Source organism: Equus przewalskii, chromosome 7 (genome assembly GCF_037783145.1).
Source record: "Equus przewalskii isolate Varuska chromosome 7, EquPr2, whole genome shotgun sequence".
Classification (NCBI taxonomy): domain Eukaryota; kingdom Metazoa; phylum Chordata; class Mammalia; order Perissodactyla; family Equidae; genus Equus; species Equus przewalskii.
In genome coordinates this window covers 68,785,931-68,798,628 of record NC_091837.1, presented here as the reverse complement: position 1 = coordinate 68,798,628, position 12,698 = coordinate 68,785,931, and the positions used below count along the sequence as shown (strand labels likewise).

The 12,698-nt window shown below is 45.9% G+C and overlaps 1 protein-coding gene across 9 annotated transcripts in view; it reads left to right on the top strand.

The window, feature by feature from the left end:
• ZBTB7C (zinc finger and BTB domain containing 7C) overlaps positions 1 to 12,698 on the top strand; it is a 348,164-nt gene that overhangs the window by 32,366 nt on the left and 303,100 nt on the right. The window contains exon 2 of one of the 9 annotated variants that reach the window (XM_070630132.1): positions 2,683 to 2,820. The exons of the other annotated variants lie outside the window; for them this stretch is intronic. The gene's annotated coding sequence lies outside the window, so the exon portion shown is untranslated. The remainder of the gene's footprint in view (positions 1 to 2,682; positions 2,821 to 12,698) is intronic. 9 annotated transcript variants of the gene reach the window in all.

The following is a 12,698-nucleotide window of genomic DNA, read 5'->3' as shown; positions in this document are numbered from 1 at the left end:
CATTTGTTGTGTGTGTACGTGTGCAGGCGTGTAGAGCGTGGCGAGTCTCCATCCAGACCCCGCTGGGTGGTGGTGGGGCGCTCTCAGTGGTCATGTTGGCCTTCTGCGGGCACTCCTCTCTTGGGGAAGCAGGGAGCCTGGGGGGCCTCTTCCACCCACCACCTTCCCAGTTTTGCTTCCAATTGGGTCCTGACTCCAGTCTAGAAGGAGAGAGGGAGAGACCCACCCAGGCTGTCTTCCCCTGCCTTTCCAGCTTAGCCCGGGAATCGGGTTTCCTGGTTGATGTCATGCTTCTAAGTGTCCTTTCTGTTCAGGGAAGGGCCAGAGCTTTACAGATGTGGCCAGCATTTCAGCCAGGAGAGACTCGGGTGGGGTGGGGGTTTCCCGCACATCTGGGATGGGAAGCAGTGCTCCTTTGGAGTTGGAGCCCAAAGACAGAAAAGACTCCAAGTGGGGTGGGTGGGGGAGTGCATGTGAAGCCAAACAGAAGAGGAAATTAAAGAGAGGCTTGAGTCTCCCTCCAGCTTCCTCTGCTGCATTTTTGGCAGCAGTCGGCAAAGCTGGCCTGTAACTTTCCAGTCTGTCTGCTCATTGTCTTGCCCAGAAATACCAGATAAAAGAAACCATGGAATGAGGAGTGAGGAGCTTGAGTCCCACCCTCAGGATATTCCACCGACATTAGCTCTTTTTTCAGGCCAGCTCTCTCCCTGCTGGCTGCCAGGGTCTGGTCATGCTCACAGCTCTTACCTCTGCGGTGTGATGGGTGAGGGGGGAAGGGGGTGCAGGGAAGGCGTGTCTCCAAAGAACCCCTCACCCCTGGGCAGATGTCTATCCCACTGCCCCACTTGTGCCTGAAATCTCCCCGTGTGTGCTCCATTGGGCCATCAGAGGTCTCATTAAAGTAGAGTGCCCCAGGAAGGGTAATATCCTGTTGGTGAACGCCTTATCAGATTTTAGTTAAATGGGTAGGGGGTTCAGTGGAAATGGCTAAGAGCTCTGAGTGGAGGCTTCTGGGAAGGAGAAGGACCACAAGAGGAGCAGGCATGATGGCAGAGACAGCCTTGCCACGCTCAGAGCCATGTAACTAGGTGCTGGAGAGGGTTGACCAGAGATGATCAAGAGGGGACTGCCTTGCCCAGGGACATTGAGCTGATGGGGGACAGAGCCAGCCAGACCTGGCCTGCTGGCTTCCAGAATAGAGGCCTTTCTGGACCCCAGTGGAATTATGGGCCATTTTGTTCCTCACCTCAAGCCTTCTCTTTTCTTGAAGAGCTCCTACAACTTGGTTGAATTTCTTCTTCAAGAAGAGATGACTTTCTCCAGAAAGAGTTTAAAGTGGGCGCTATTTCTGTGGTCATTGAACATCTTCTGAAGGTCTCCTAGCAACCTGATGCTGAGGGAGGCTGTGGGGGAGATCAAGATGAGGAAAACACTCTCCTGGCTGTTGTGCAGTTCACAGTCCACTGGGTGACATAGAAGACTAAGACCAAGAAGCTAAGACACAGTGTGAGCACGGGCTCTCTTGGAGCTATACACAGGGTGCCTCTGGCTTGCAGCTGGGTGCCTCTGCTCAGGAAGAAGTTGCCCCCAGCTCAGCCAGGAAAGGTCGGAGTCTGGAATTGAAGAATGAGTGGGGCTTTCCTAAGCAGTTAGAGGAGGTGGGAATGGGGATAGGTAAGGGCATTCGAGGGGGAGGGGACATCTCAGGTGGGAGGGGGCATGGCCCTTCCAGAACCTGCCAGATATGGTTGAATCATGGTATGTTCTCATGAATCTCATGGTATGAGAGGGAATGTTTAGGGAAGGGCCAAGAGACAGGCCAGCGAGGGGGGTTGCACCAGGCCATAAAAGGCATGGAACATGGCTACACTAAGGGGTTTGGACTTCATATCCTGAGGGCAATGGGGAGCCATTAAAAAGTTTTATTAGTCAGTCAATGATACTTCTCCAGTAAGCAACACCTACCATCTTAATGGCTTAATCCCAATAAAGGTTTAATTTTACTGCTGTGAATTCTGTTAAGACCTCCAGAGTCACAGCGGGACGGACAAGAAAGATGGAGAAAGCACACCAGCTCTTAATGCCCTCAGCCTGGAAGGGACACTTATGTTTCCACTCACAGTCTATGGGTCAGGACCAGTCACATGGCCCCAGCCTAGCTGCAGAGGAGGCTGGGAAATGTCAGAAGGCGCATGTGCATCCAGAGGGTGCTCACAGCTGCTGCCACAGAAGACTTCCGTCCGGAAGATGAGGTGGCCTGGCGTGTGATTTAGGATGTTCACTCTGGGAGCAGAGTGAAGAAGGGGTTAAAGAGCTTCCTGCGGGGAGATGCGAAGGCCAGGCAGGAGGCTCTTCCCATTGTCTGGGGAGAGGCTCTCCCCGACCCAAACTTCTCTCTAGCCTGCAGCCAGGTGAGCACTTGGCCTTGAAGGAAGAGGGGAGGGAGGTCAGGGAAGACGAAGGGAAGAGGGAGGCAGACAGCTCTGGGGCGATGGCAGGTCGGTGAGGGGCCAGTTGACGGGTGCAATAGGTGGTCACACGTAGGGCTGCAGGGCTTGGGGTGGGCCTGAGCTGAGCTGGTAGAGGTTGTCGGTGTCTTTAGCATTTAGGCGCCCACTAAGTGTGAGCTCTGCCGAGGCGGGGCTCACGTCTCCTTACCTTCCTGTTCTTGGCATTCCATAGGTCCTCAGGTAACAGTTGCAGAGTGAGTGCGCAGTTGGTAGATGAAGCCATGGTGCGAATGAAGGGGCTCAGAGGAAGAAGGGGGCAGGATGGAAACTTCTCTGGGAAACAGTGGCACTTAATGGCCTGTCTTCCAAGGTAATAAAATCTGTCTAGTGTTCTTAACCTTCATTGCCACCTATTTGTATCTCTTAGGAATAATGAAAGCTGCCACATCAGAAGTTCTGTCAGGTATTTTCAGAGGAAGCTTTTGCTCATTAACTTCTGCTTATCTGTGCTCGTTTTAAACCGTGCGTGCTTGTGTTCCCAATGGTAATAAGGGGACATGGCAGTCTTCCTTCCCAGCCTATGCCCTCCTGGTTGCCCTGACCGATGTCAGGCTCTTATGCCAAACTAAGGGACAAATGTCCCAAAGCTGGCAGCAGGCACAACACCCAAATTCTGATTTAAACTTAGCTCCTACCCATCTGGATGATCTTGAGAAGTCATCCTGTACCCTGGGCCTCAGTTTCGTCTTCTGTTGGGTGGGCATGGGGGGTTTAAATGAGATGCTCTCCAAGCCCTGACATTTCCAGCTTCACAAGATGGAAACTGAACATCCTAAAGGGCCAGCCATTTCAGAACAGGGCTTTCTCAGCTAGGGGCAGGAATACCAGGAGCCTCATTGGGAGTTTCCAGAAGGTGGGCTGGGGCTCGGCAGAGCCCACCAGTTGCTCCTGGGGCTACAGAAACTGGGAGTTGTGGGTGTCAAGTGTGGACCTCTTCCTTCTCTCTCCTCTTTGGGAAATGAACCCTTTTGAGAAATGGGTGAGAGCCATAGACTGTCTTTCCAGAAAAACATGTGCCATGCACAGAACCATGTGCTAGACGCATACCCTGTTTTACGTTTAATTTCAGGGGTTCATGGTCTCCCCAAAATGCAGCTTGGATCACCTCCTGCCACCTGCCTGCTTTTCTCTCCTTAGTAGGTTCTGGATTTCTTCAACAAATCCAGAGCCAAGCTGTGGAAGAGGCTCAGGAGGCCAAAGGAAAGGTCTCAGAGCTGTTTTCTCTGCCCTCCCAAGAGGCTGGAAGAGGCCTCTCCAAAGAAAGACAGAAAATCACATCAGACTTTAAAATCAGTGCAAATTCATATGGCGACAGCTGAAGGCACTTGAGAGGTGGCGTGTGTGTGTCTGAGAGAGAACGTGTGTGTATTGGCTCTGTTACCCTGATAACACATCTTCTGGGAGGGATTCTCTACGTTTTTTTAATTAAACTTTTTATTTTGAGATAATTGGAAATTCACATGCAGTTGTAAAAAATTAATACAGAGGAATCCTTTGTACTCTTAGCCTAGTTTTCCCCAATGACAATATCTTGCAAAATTATAGCAGAGTAACATAACCAGGATATTGACATTGATAGAGTCAGGATGCAGAACCCTTCCACCACCACATGCATCCCTCCTGTTGCCCTTTTATAGCCACGCCTACTTCCTTCCTTCCCTGCTTAACCCCTGGAACCCACTAATCTGTTCTTCATTTCTATAATTTTATTATTTCAAGAATGTTATATAAATGGAATTGTACCATATGTATGTGACTTTTTGGGATTAGTTTTTTCATTCAGCGTAATTCTCTGAAGAGTCATCCAGCTTGACAGATCTATCAATAGTTTGTTCCTTTTCGTTGCTGAGTAGTATTCCATGGTGGGGGCAAACCACAGTTTACTTAACCATCCACCTGTGGAAGGACATCTGGATTCCTCTTTGACTCAATGATTATTTAGAAGCATGTTGATTTGTTTCCAAGTGTTTAGAGGTTTTGCTGTTATCTTGCTGTTATTGATTTCAAATTTGATTCCATTGAGGTCGGAGAGCACACTCTGTATGATTTCAGTTCTTCTAAATTCATTGTGGTCTGTTTTATGGCCCAGGATATAGTCTATCTCGGTATATGCTCTGTGGGCACTTAAGAAGAGTGCACATTCTGCTATTGTTGGGTGGAGTGTTCTATAAATGTTGATTAGATTCTGTTGATTGATGGTGTGGCTGAGTTAATCCTACATCCTTGCTGATTGTCTAGTTGTTTTATTAACTTTTGAGAGAGGAATGTTCAAGTCTACAAATGTAATTGTGGATTTATCTATTTCTTTTCAGTTCTCTCAGGTTTGCTTCACATATTTTGTATCTGTATGATTTGGTGCGTGAGCATTTAGGACTGCTATGTCTTCTCGGTAGATTGACCCTTTATGGATATCCTTCTCTGTCTCTAGTAATTTCTTTTGTTCTGAAGTCTACTGGATCTCATATTGATATAATCACTCCTGCTTCCTTTCAATTAATGTTTGCCTGATATATCTTTTTTAATCCTTTCACTTTCAACCTGCCTGTCTCTTAATACTGGAAGTGAGTTTTTTTGTAGGCAGTAGGTAGTGGGTCATGTTTTAAAATTGGTGTCTTTAGATTATTCACATTTAATGCAATTATTGATGTATTAGGCTTAAGTATGCAATTTCATTTCCATGTTTTCTGTTTATTCTCTTTCCTTTCCGTTTTCTTTTTCTTGCCTTCTTGTGGGGGTACTTAAACATTTTTTAGAATTCCACTTTAACTTATCTATAGTATTTTTCAGTTTATATTTTTTCAATAGATTTTTTTAGTGGTTTTTCTACATAGTACATTATGTGTACATAACTTATCACAGTTTACTGGTGTCATCATTTTACCAATTTGAGTGAAATGTAGAAAGCTTACCTCCCTAAATGTCTTTTCATCCTCCTCCCATTTATAATGTAATTGTCTTAAATATTTCCTTCATACATTTAGATAGTGTTATAATTTTTCTTCAACTGTCAAATATAATTTAGGAATTCAAGAGGAGAAATAAAGCCGATTGTATTAACCCATACTTTTGCTTAGTGTGTTTTTTCCTTCCTGATGTTCAAAGGTTCTTTCTTTTATTCTTTCTTTTTGGTCTAAAGAACTTCCTTTAGCTATTCTTTTGGGAGTAGGTCTGTTGGCAACAAATTCCCTTAGTTTTCCTTTATCTTGGAATGACTTGATTTCTTCTTCATTCCTGAAGGGTATTTTCACTGGATATATGTTTCTGGGTTTACAGTTCTCTTCACACTTGAAAAATGTGTTACTTCTTTTTGGCCTCATGGTTTCTGATGAGAAATCTTCTGTCATTCTAATTGTTTTCCTCCTATAGGTAAGCGTCATTTCTCTCTGGCTGTTTTCAAGATTTTTTCTTTGTCTTTAGTTTTCGGCAGTTCGACTCTGATGTGTCTTGATGTGGATTTCTTTGAGTTTATTCTGTTTAAGATTTGTTCGGCTTCTTCAATCTGTCAGTTTATGTCATTTTCCAAATTTGGGAGGTTTTCAATTATTGAGCACTTCTTCAGCCCACTGTTTTTCTTCTCTCCTTCTGGGACTCCAGTGACAGGAATGTAAGATCTTTTGTTATAGTACCCTAGGTACTATAGTCCCTGAGACTTTGTTTGTTTTTTTTGTTTTTTCAACCCATTTTCTGTCTATTTTTCAGATTTGGCAATTTTTATTGCTCTGTCTTTCAGCTCACTGATTATTTCCTCTGTCCCCTCCTTTCTGCTGTTGAGCCCGTCCATTGAATTTGGTATTTCAGTTATTATATTTTCCAGTCCTACAGTTTCCGTTTGATTCCTCTTTATATCTTATATTTCTTTGCTAGACTTTCCATTTTTTTCATTGGTATTGAATATATTCACAGTTGCTTATTGAAGCATTTTTATGAGGCCTGCTTTAATATCTTTCCCAGATATTTATAACATCTCTGTCATCTGGGAGTTGGCATCTATTGATTTTCTTTTTTCATTCAATTTGAGGTTCTCTTGGTTCTTGATATGATTAGTGATTTTTGATTGACACCTGGACATTTTGGGTAATACATTTTGAGACTCTAGATCTTACTTAAACCTTCTGCTCTAGCTGGATTTCTTTTTTTCACATGTTCCAGAGGGGGCTGGGGGCATTGTCTCATCCCTCCCAGGTGGGGATTGAAGTCCAGATGTCTCACTCAGCCTCCACAAATCCTTTTCTGGCTGGGAGGGGTTGGAATGCCTAGTCACTGCTCCCTTGTGACCTCCATTGACACCACTGGGGTTGGAAGTGGTCTCATTACTGCTGAGCAGTGGTGAAAATCCTGACTCTCTGTTAGGCCTCCTCTGATACTGTCGCTGCTGGGATGGGTAAGGATGCCTCATTACTGCTGGGTGGGAGTGAGCGTCAAGGCTCTGCACTTGGCCTTTGCTAGCATGGATGAAGATAGGGCCATGGTTTTTTCTGCAGCGTTTGGCTGCATTAGAGCAGTTATTGTACGGAAGTTTTGTCTTTCTAGGCTGCCCCTTTCCAAGTTTTTTGGTTAGAAAGAGAAAGATTTTGTTGGGGCTTTTTTGTTCTGTGCTCCTTGATATTTCCAGGTTGCCAGCTTCTTCAGGTCCAAATCTTCGATATATAAGGCCAAAAGAAAACTCAGGAACCTCACCATCTTCTTGTTTCTCAGGTCCCACGGTCCCTAGCCAGTTGCTTCTCTTTCCTTTTCGGATTCATCTTGTATTTGCTTTCTGTATAGTGTCCAGGGTTTTTAATTTTACTTACAGGGAAATAGAGAGAAAAGTACATCTGTTCCATCTTCCCAGAAGTGGAATTTCTGTATACTTCTCTTTATTTATTACTTTTTAGAATTGTTGAGAACGTGATACATGTACTTGGGAAGGTTTTACACAGGACAAAAGGGATATGCTGAAAATTCTCCTGTCTGCTCCTGTGCCCTGGCTGTGGTCACATCGTTCCTCTACCAGAAGTGGTCACTCTTTCCAGTGCTCCTGTGTTCTTCTCCGGAGAATCTATTGTGTGTGTGTGTGTGTGTGTGTGTTCTCTTTCCATACATGGTAGTGGCACCAATTTAAACTTCCACCAACCGTGAACAAGAGTGGTTATATGTACTCTGGTTCAGCAGCACTGTGTATATTTAACTATTTTTGCCAAGCTGATATATGAAAAACTGGATCACATGGTAATTTTAATTTGCATTTCCTGCATTGTGTGAGGATGAGCATCATTTCAGATGTGTACAATGCATTTGTGTTTCCTGCTTTGTCGACTGACAGTTTAATTTCTTCCTTCTTGTACATTTCTCTATTGAGTTGTTGGCATTTCTCATGGACTTGCTCATGTTTTTACATGCACTTATTTATGCAGAAAGGAAATTAGCTCAATGTATGCCATATATGTTGCAGATATTTTTTCCTATTTTTTAAATTTATCTTTTAACTTTATTTTATTTTCTCCTATTAAATATTTAAGAAATTTTTAACTCAGTTGTAGCCTTTTATAAAAAAAAATTTGGATTTGGTTCATACTTTGAAAGTCCTTCCTATTTCAAGAGTTATTACAAACATTCTCTTCGAGCTCTTGTCATAGTTTCATTTTTTGTTTAGGTCCTTGATGCATGTGATCCAAATTTTTTCAGATGATTCCTGAGTTGTCGCAATACAATTAGTTGAAAAGTCGATCTTATTCCCAGTGGTTTGAAATGCCACCTTGATTTATTTGGGTCTTCTCTGTGTGGGTGCTTATCTGCCTTGTCAGCACATCGAAGCTTGTGGCTGGTGGCCTGGGGAGGCTGTGCTGAGGTAATCTTGGAGCCATCTGCAAGGGAAGGAGCACTTTTAGAGAGGGGACAGGAGCAAGGGTGTCTGCTCCCCCACCCTACCTCAGACTGCTCTGTGGTTTGGTCTCATGAAAACGGGCTGAGCCTGTTTCAGGGACATTGTCCCAGCATCTTGCCCCCTGATGGTAGGAGGCTGCTGTGTCTGCCCCTCTCATGAACCCATAGGTCTGCGCTCTTCTGGAATATCTCCTACACCCACCCCTCATCCCTGTTCCCCTCTTCTGCCCCTGACACCAATTCACTTCAGGCCTTCACTTAATAGCCTGTTTTTTGAGCACCCTCCTAAATGCTCGCTTGGTTGTCTCTTGCTGCCAAACAAATCACCACAAACTTAATTGCTTAAAACAACCCACATTTGTTATCTCACAGAATTGTTATTTCTGTAGGCCAGGAGTCCTGGCACAGTTTAGTTGGGCCCTGGCCTCAAGGTCTCTCATGAGGCTGCAATGAAGGTGTCAGCCAGGGCTGAGTTCTCATCCAGAGGCTCAGCTGGGGAAGGATCCCCTTCCCTTTTCATGTGGTTGTTGGCAGCATTCAGTAGGATTCTTGGCAGCTTGCTTCTTCCAAGCCAGAAAGGAAGAAGGAGAATCTCAGTGCCAATCTATTAAGAATATGGACTCTGACATAATGTACCATGATCGCAGGAGCGAGAGCACAGCAGCTGTGCCATATTCTGTTGGGGAGAAGTCAGTCACAGGGCCCACCCACCCTCAAGGGAAGGGGCTTCCTCAGAGGTATTATCACCAGCAGGCTGGGCTCATGGGGACCCTTAGGGTCTGTCTGCTGCATTGTCATTCTCTCTAAGGCTATCTCCACTCTGCTTCACCGTGGAGCCAGATTAATTTTCCTAAAGCACATCTCCCACCTCACTAGTCTTCTGCTCAAAAGCCTACAATAGTTAAAATTCAAAATTCCTTATATCAGCATTCAAGACTCTGTCCAAGAGCTGCCTGGCAATATCTGTCAAAATTGCCAGTGCCCACGCCCTTTGACCCAGATGTTATCCCAGGACTCTACTCCCATATGAGTGAAATGGTGAATGCACAAGTGTAATTACTGCACAACTGTTGGAAATAGCCAAAGATGGGAGACACTAAATGGAGAGGGCTGGTTAAATACATCACCATACGGCCAAGCAATGGAATACTGCACAGCTGTGAAAATGAACCAGGCCGTTCTTTAGAAATTCAGGTAGCATGATCTACACTAGTCATTCTCAGAGTGTGGTTCCTGGAACAGCAGCAACAGCAGCTGGGAACTTGTTGGAAATACACGTTCTCAGGCCCCACCTCAGACCTACTGAATCAGAGACTCTGGACTGGGGCCCAGCAATCTGTGTTTTAGCAAGACGGCTGGGTAATTCTGATGCATTTTCCATTTTGAGAACCACTGGTTTGCAATGAGTACAATTAAATGGAAAAATGTAGAACAGTGTATCTAGTATGCTACCATTTATGCACGAAAGGTAAAAGAGGTATATATTTTCTTGTATATGCATAAAATATCTCTGTAAGGATACATGAGATATGGCTGACATTTGTTGCCTTTCATGTGGGGAATGGCATAGCTGGGGGAAAGGATGGGAAGGTGACTTTTCCTTGCATGTCCTGTTGTAGAATATCCTTTAGAATTTGAAGCATTTAATGTATTACTTATTAAAAAAATTAAAATACAGAAGCCCCCCTCAGCCTGACCTCAGCCTTCCTTGTTCACTTTCTCTCTCACCCTTGCAGGGCCTCTTCACACTAGTCAAACGTGTCTCTTCACTGTCCCTTGGGTTTGGGTTGCATTTTCTGGCCATGAGCCTTGGCTTAATTCTGTGTCCTCATCTGGAATTCCCTGACTCTTCTCTGCATAATGAAAGCCAACTCAAAGGTCAGGCCCAGATGCTGCCTCTTTAGGGAGATTTGCCTGACCCCCTCTCCACGGTCAGAATTGACCGGCCCTTCTCCCTGGCTCCCGGAGACTGTGTTTCCGCTGTCGCTTGCTGCACGACCGTCTTCTTTATTCAACTGTCAGCTGTCTGCGGGAAGGGACTTGGTCTTGCATATCTTTGTGTCTCCAGCACCCTGCAAGCTGATACCTAAGAATCTTTTAGTAAATGACTGAGCGAACCAGTGAATGATGGACAAAGAGATGGAGACATGGGGACCCAGGGTGGCATGGACAGTGAACAGACCTAACAGTGATAATTGCCCAGGGAGGAGGAGAATGACTCTGGGCAGGAAAGATGGGGAGAGGCTGCAGAGAGAAGCTGCTGGTGGCTGGACTTTCTACCGCGTTGGGTTTGGGGCCGAGCCATGGTCAATGCCCTGAGGGGTAGGGTGGGTGTGGGGAGGGCACCCTTCACCTGGGAGCCCATGGGATTTACTTAGTTTTATTGGGAGGAGGGGTTCTTTTAAAAAGTCTTGTGCTTGCGGGGTGGGGGTGGCGGGCAGTAATTGAGGGGTGGAATATGTGCCTTGAAAAGACCTCATGCAGACACAGAAGGGCGGGCTGCTCTACCAATGGGGTTTTTCTGATTAAAACTAAGTCAGGGGTGATGCTATTTTTTAATATTAAAAAGAATATGCCCCCAGTGGCCATGCTGTCCCTAACCTCCCTCCATCTCGAGAAAGCATCTGACATTTCCTGCACATTTTAACTTTCTAACCAAATAATGAAATAATCATATTGGCTCCTCCATCACAGGATTCATTTTCTCTCATTCCTGGGCTTCAGAATTCATCTCATATTTTAATCTGTTTTGAGCTCTTTTCAATTGCCTTGGAGATGGAGCCAAAGGTTCCGTGAACTCCTGTTGCCTGGAGTTGTTTGGTTTCGGTTCCTGTGGGGTATTTTCTTTAATAATGTGGTCCATCCTGCAGCAGCAGCAGGAATTCTAGCAGGCTCGGGGTTGGGGTGGGGCCTCACACTTCGTGGCTCCCTGACAGTAAATTAATGTCCAAATTCCGACTCATCTTCTGTCTTCCTCTTGAATGGTACCCTCTCTTCTCCACTGTATTAATGCTTAAATACCCATCTCCCCTGGAAATTCTCTCCCAGCTGCTCTAGGCCGCACAATCGCTCCCTCCTCTGAGCATTGATTCCACACAGAAAGCACAACATTGATAACAACCAGCGTTTCGGAGCCTAAATATCCTTTAGGCACATTCTGAGCACTGTACACAGATTAATTCATTTGGCCTCATGCTCCCCTGTAAGGTGGGATTAGTATAAGTGTCCCCATTATTTTGATGAGTAGACTGAGGTCAAGAGAGATTAAATAACTTGTCCAAGAGCTGGAATACACCTAAGGTTAATTTCAACCAGTTTAAGTTTTGATTTTCCCATTTCATGTATGCACATCACAGCTTCCCAACTGGACAGCAGGGCCTCAGGGTGGTGTACGCCCTTCTCAGTGCTGTGCTAGGTGGCACAGTGATGGCATTGTAAATACTTGTGGGTTGTTGGAGCTCCTTGTCTCCTGAGAGACCAGAGACGGGCACTGGTTTGGAGCAGACAGTAGGGAGCCTTCTGTCCCATTCTTAGGGCCAAGAGGCTGATTTTGGGGTGGTGGGTGGAGTTGCCCAAGGACTTCCCCATGCTTCTTGTTTTAGTTAGAGAGTGGCAAGGGGGCACAGCTGACAAGACTTTGCCTGTGGGGCATGAAACCGTGTGTGTTATAAGATTTTAGGGGAGACCTGAGCACACATCAAGGAGTACCCTGTGAGCATGGGGAGACGTGAGCTACCAGAAAGGGTCCCTTGTATGAAAATGAGAGAGGCCCGTGTGTGGGAAGGCGTTGGCAAGGGGGAGGGAACCAGTCAGCTCTCTGTCCGAGGGGCTCCTCTCTAGAGTGAGGTTCTGGTCCTCCCTTTGGGCTGTCTTTGTTCCATAAAGATGACCAACCTTGGGTTAGGCATTTCACATCTTTGGGCCTCAGTTAACTCATCTGTAAAAGGAGGAGAAATAATCCAAACCAGCCTTTCCTTGGCAGAGCCTCGGAAGGGGAAATGGGAGTGTGCCCATCAGGAGCAAATGTTTCCTGGCAGGAAGGAGTACCGGAGTTATGTGGAGGGAGGCCATTTCTCCCTGTGTTCTCCTCCTGACATCCTGGCTGATGGGCTGTGTGTTTGACCAGACTCACTGGATCTGTGCGGCTTCGGATCCTCTCTTTCTCTCTCTGGCACCTCCCATGAGCCCTTCTGGGCCGCCATCTTCCTCCACATCCGGGTTCCGAGTCCTCCCTGTGCAACCAAATCCTCTGGGTGCCTCCCATGCCCAGGCCCCACCCACAGAAGTTCTGATCCTGTGGTCCTGGGTGTGTCCTGGGTTTGGTAT